Consider the following 6,000-nt stretch of genomic DNA (forward strand, 5'->3'; position numbering starts at 1 on the left):
AAGCTACAGGCCACTGAAATATAGGATCCCGAAGGAAACTTTTCGAGGAAGTGACTTACGGTCTTCACGGTAAAAACCGGAAGCGCATCAGATGCACGCTCTCCCGTTTTAATGACGCGTCCTTTGACGAATCCTACGCTCGGCTCCTACGTTCGCGAAAAATTTAACGAGAGGCTAATGTTCTAATTTTCTACGTATCTACGTTAAGCGCTTCCATAATTAAGATGAGAGATACACTTCACTTATATTCTGCATTTTCTCGAATCTTTTTTTTTTATTTAGAATCATGAATCGTGAAAACTAGTCTATATATGTATACATATACATAAAAAAAACTTCGTCCATTTTCACAAGGATTTTAGGCTATCCGGGCCCAGAGATGAGACATATATATTTCAAATTATAGGGCATCATGAAAGGATTGAAAATTTATAGATGCTAATGGTCAAAATACCCGCCGGTCAATGTTAGAACTTCATCAATGTTGTGTAAGGTGTATTCATTTTGTTATCTATGCTTATATGATGTTTTTTTTTCACGCTTGCAATTAATTGATAATTTTTCACTTTATAGTTAAACATGACTCCCAGAATTCTTGTTTTTTTATCCCTTCCTAAAGATGATTTTTTGCACCTCGCTTCAAGGCACCTCGTCGTAGTGACGGCGGTAACAAACAAATGTTGAATATTTTTCGATATATTGCTGTATAATGTCATTAGGAGGTCAGAATTGCTTCCAGCGGGATTTGAGAATTAAAAACTATTTCTTTCTTTAATACTACCATTATTATCCATAAAATTATATATGTTCGATGACTAAGCCTGGATTAATTCAAAATGAGCAAAGTTCTTTACGAAACGAATTTCTCGATGTAAAACATTACCGAGCAAATACCATTGTTGACGTATAAATACGGATGATCGTATTCAAATGATTGTATTCGTGACGTATGAATATAAACCTTATCACGGTCGAGAGTATGGCAAACGCGCGACATGCAGACGTAAGTCAATATTAATTACGCGTCAGCATCTCTCAAACATCTCTCCGAAACCCGTCAAGTGTTTGACACACGGGTACACGTCCTAAATACGGTGGGAGCGCGGCATGCCCCATTATTTATCTAAAGCTCGTACGGCACATACGTTAACTTGATAAAGTAACCAAGTTAAATTACCGCGAGAGTGCCGCTAACTATTGATTTTCCGAAAATATCGCACTAAGACTTCGGAGTGGGAACGGAGTTTCCCCACTTGGTATTTATGCCCTTATCTTATCAATACCGCGCTCGTGTATGTCGTATTCGTGAAACGCTTAGCTAAGGAGCGCTCGAGACTCCGGGATGAAGATAATGTTACCCCGCTGATGCCGGCTTCTCCAACCGTAAGACATCCGTGTGAGCGCAACTAATCCGACCTACATCCCCTTACCGGGTGTAATTTTACAATTCATTAATTTAGCGAGTTTGCTTTGCTGCTGGAATTAATTATTACGATTCGCGTCAAATTATTCAGACGCGGATGCCTACATCTGACGCTCCTGTTTGTCAGGCTAAATTTCATCCATGGATTATCTGAATTTGCGTTTTTCCAATGTTAGAATTTAGCTGTTAATTAACAAAAAAAGCATTAAATTTGTAAATATTAAATTAAATTCATGGATGTTGAATTACAGCTACTTCACATGTATAACAAAATTTAACAATGTATAGATACACAATTCTATTTTATTTATCTTTTATTAATGACAACGAATTAGTCTATCAACTTTAGATTTCATAATCATGTTTAATTATCGCACTTAGATGGCTAGAAATGATAGGTAAGGTATATTCAATGTCGTATAATGTATTTATATATTATATCTATATATACACTTTGTTGTATAGTATGTAAATTATAATTAGACGATAACTTGTCTATTTCATCTGATACACCATATTACTACAGTTATATCCATTTATATTGTATTTGTACCCTTAATCATCAGGAATATTCTCTAGTCCCTAAGAAACAGAGCGATTAGACATAAATAAATAAAAGTCACTTACTCGTACTTATTCAAATTCATAAAACACTGTGTTTTACAAATATATTTATTAATAAATTACCTTGTGATTCCATGGGGAGTCACCTACGCGACAATCTCTGGTAAACATATTGCGATCCCATACATCTCTCAGGTCTCTACGCATCGGCTGGAAAGAAGTCAAAGAAATAATTCCCAATTCCGTGCAAACTAATTTATATCGCATGTTTCTTTCCAAAATTCGTTTCTCACGAATTTAGCCCTCGTCTAAAGAGTATCAGTCTAAAACATAGCAAACTATTCTCGTGAAGTAAGCGCAACAACAAAATTTTGGAATTTCAGCGAATTCCATAATTGCGTCGAAGTACGTGATGAATAAGTGCAACAATTTTCAATTCAATAAAAATAAATCTATTCAATAAAGTTCTTGATATCATGAATTAAGCTGTCATCAAGTTAATTAAATACATCTCATAATGAGATTAAATTTTTTTGTTTTGGTTTCTCTGAAAGCGAGGAGTGTCTTTAGCTCGTAGAAATTATTATTAACGCATTTACAAATAAACTTCAAGTTCCAAGCTCTGGGTATTATTTATATCCGGTTTTATTGGACTCTCCCGTAAAATTATATATATTGTTGCAATTCTTTTTAAACAAAAAAGGGATTTCTCAGAAATAAAGAGTATCTTTAACTCGTTTAGTTATCAACACGCCCGTAATTGTTGCAAGTTTACGATCGGGAGGTTATGTTACGCGAAATTGCGTACTTACGTTTCCGAGGAAATATAGATTCGCGTAGTAGTTTCCCAGTAGAGGAACTATTGGTATCAAGCCTATTATCAGCATCGGCGGAATTATCTCGTACCACATAGCTGTCGAATTTTCCCAAGCTGACGGTCGCAGAAAGTTTAATCCCTCTGTTACGGCGTCAGATGCAACGTAACCTAATAACCTGCGCGCAGGCGCAGCTAAACTCTCTCTCTCTCTCTCTCTCTCTCTATACTTCAGCAGAGAGGAGTCTGAGACAAGCCATCCCGGCCTTTTTCGCGAGACTGTCAGTACATCTATTTTCGAAATTGGTACTACGTAGCCACGTTCATTTTCCGATACTGCCGATAAAACATTATTTTGAGGCACGTCCGTGCTAAATCTGCAAATGTATTGTATGTAAATATACTACATTTGCAGATGTCGGCAGTGTCGGAAAGAGAAAAAAAAGTGAGAGGGCTATAATATTAGATATTTAACATACCTATAATATAAATATATAAAATAATAAATATTTAAATATATAAGTTAATATTTATCGATACAAGTAAGATATAAATATTCTCGATTGTAATTAGTTGAAGATTATATATTTATACCTTACATGTATCGATAAAGATTAACTTATTTTATATATTTATATTATGTGTTAAATATCTAATAGCCCTCTCTCCCTCTCTCACTTTTTCTCTTCTTTCACTTTCACACTTCCCAGACAGCACAATGTGGGTTATTTCAAATAAAAGATATGTATCCTATATCAATTTAAAAATCCGAATACGACACAATAGGCTTTTACGGAAAATTTTGTAAGCAAAACGAATAATATTTGGGGAACAAGCAACAGAGAATGTTTTATAAATTTTTAAGTATCTTGACAACGGTTTATCGTCTTTTATAGAATTTATGGTATGCGCAATCACCGCGCTGCAAGAACGATGGAAGGAATAAAAAAGCACATACAAATAAATTTGAAGCATTTGTAAACGTAACGAATTATGTGTCTGTTTTTGAACGAAAAACAGAATTATATTCGTGGATGCACTTCAGCTATTCGCACTCTCGATATGCATACGCATTTTGAAAGCAAGCTCGCTCCCTTCTTTCTCCCTTGTTCGCGATCGTTTACGATCGCGACAAGCAAAGTGCGAAACGTCAAACGCGCGGTTGTTCTCTTAAATCACTAAATTAATTATTAATTCCCGCACTTAACGAGAGATCCAAGCTATATTCATTAAAGCGTCTTCCTGCGCGATTCACTCCGATTCGAAGAAATCGAAATGAAGACCGGAAACGTGAATTCCGAGGTTATCGTTTCACTGTGACACGCGGAACAATAATTCTATTAAAATTCGGATACATCGTGCTTCGAAACACTTAATTTCTCATATAAAATTCACTCACCGATCGACGGGAGCACTGCAGGAGATCCATCAAATCACAGCCGGGAAGGAGACGGGAGACACACGTACGGAGTCCGTAGCACGGCATTCGGTTCGGCATTCATTTCGTCCAGCGACAGCATCCCACTCATTTCACTCGACACAAGAAGGAACGGAATATTCGGCGTACGTTCATTTTGCAACACTCCGTAACTGGATTTCTTTTCGTTCGCGAGAAAAGAATTACACGAGCGACAACGTCTCGCGCGATCCGACCGTTGAACGTGTCGCATATTATTTGCGCCGCTTGCGCGCGCCGCTGCCGGCGCTGCCACCGCCAGCCACCCGAGCCGCCGCACAGTAGTGAGAGACCTCGAACGCGATTGGCTCGTGAGTCGAGCCCCCGGATCTGGCCAATCACGTTTCACCGCTCCGCGCCGCCGACCCGGCGGCTCGATGCGGCGGCGTACAATTGTATCTCATGTCGAATTACAATAAATTATGCTATAAAAATATTCATCCGTCACGCCGTCTCAAAACTTGCAAGTGGATTTGTTGCCTTAAAATAGATGGGCTAAAACTGATTACGAAAAATATTTAATCTTAGTATCATTTGTTTATTGATGTACTGTGCGACTGTGCTTGAGAAAATACTCGCACACGCATGCAGCTATATCAAAATGTCATCGTTCAAATTATGTTGACAAACTGCCGCGTTTTGTAGAAGTAACTTTTGAATACAATTTTAAAGTATTTTAAATTTTGGAAATTTTGTTACGTAGATTAATACTGCTTACAATTAGAGTAGTAAATATTTTAGAAACACAAGAAAAACAAGAAACAAAATAATATTCTGACAATTAGTATAAAGTATGAATTTTTGTAATATAAAATTTATATTTAGGTTCCTTTAAAAAATTATTTTTGACATTATTTTTCTTGAACAAAAGAAATAAAAATAAGGCATCGTGTTATAAAAAGAATATCTGTAGATAGGGAAAAATTATGAATTAGTTAGGATGTGTTTTATTTATACCTCTTACTTGTTCCTTTCCATATGTTCAGCCAAGATTAAATATTATATATAAATCGATGCAAGGAAGCAACATATAGATATATTTAAAATATCAGTATGCGTTTAATAATTTGCGGTACATTAATATATGTATAAACTAAAACGAAGCATGTCTGATAGATTACAATAAAAATTAGGAAAACAAAAGGTTGATTAAACTAAATTTCGTCATTAATTTATAATAGAAAGGCTAATAAAGCCAGCCCACAAATATTCGACACAGAAATATTTGTATTAACATATATTGCTCTTCTTAATTTTACACTAAAGAAGATTCAATACGGATCGAAACGAGATGTATATAATAGACGTATATAATAGACTAGCATTGCCATTGTAGAGCTTTTAGCAAGATTTGAAGGACAGAAGATATGCTTGCTGAGACGCTTTCCTTTTCTAACCTTTTGGGAAGAAGAAAAAATAGAGAAACAATCTCAGCAAACATATCTTTTGTCCTTCAGATCTTGTCAGAAGTTCTCCAATGGAAATGCTCAGTCTGTTATATACGTCTATGGGCAATTTTAGAATTGCCCATAATTATACAGAATCCGCGCTTGTACAGTACGTTCAACAGGCTTACGACATACGCCGCATATTTTCATATTTTTCGCACACTCCTCACACGCCAATAAATGTCTGCACGGCATAAATAAGATCCGTACTTCTCTACTGTGGCAAATTTTGCATGATCTTTCATTCTCGTCGACCAAACCTTGGACAAGTTGTTCTTCGCTGCTAGCCTCTCCT

At 36.2% G+C, this 6,000-nt stretch overlaps 1 protein-coding gene across 1 annotated transcript in view; it reads right to left on the reverse strand.

Annotated features, from left to right (window-relative positions):
• LOC112457497 (leucine-rich repeat-containing protein 40) overlaps positions 1–4,426 on the reverse strand; it is an 89,274-nt gene extending 84,848 nt beyond the window's left edge. The window contains exon 1 of the mRNA XM_025020610.1: positions 4,201–4,426. The gene's annotated coding sequence lies outside the window, so the exon portion shown is untranslated. The remainder of the gene's footprint in view (positions 1–4,200) is intronic.
• Positions 4,427–6,000: the final 1,574 nt, after the last annotated feature.

Source organism: Temnothorax curvispinosus, unplaced genomic scaffold (assembly GCF_003070985.1).
Source record: "Temnothorax curvispinosus isolate PA1 unplaced genomic scaffold, ASM307098v1 QBEX01007785.1, whole genome shotgun sequence".
Classification (NCBI taxonomy): domain Eukaryota; kingdom Metazoa; phylum Arthropoda; class Insecta; order Hymenoptera; family Formicidae; genus Temnothorax; species Temnothorax curvispinosus.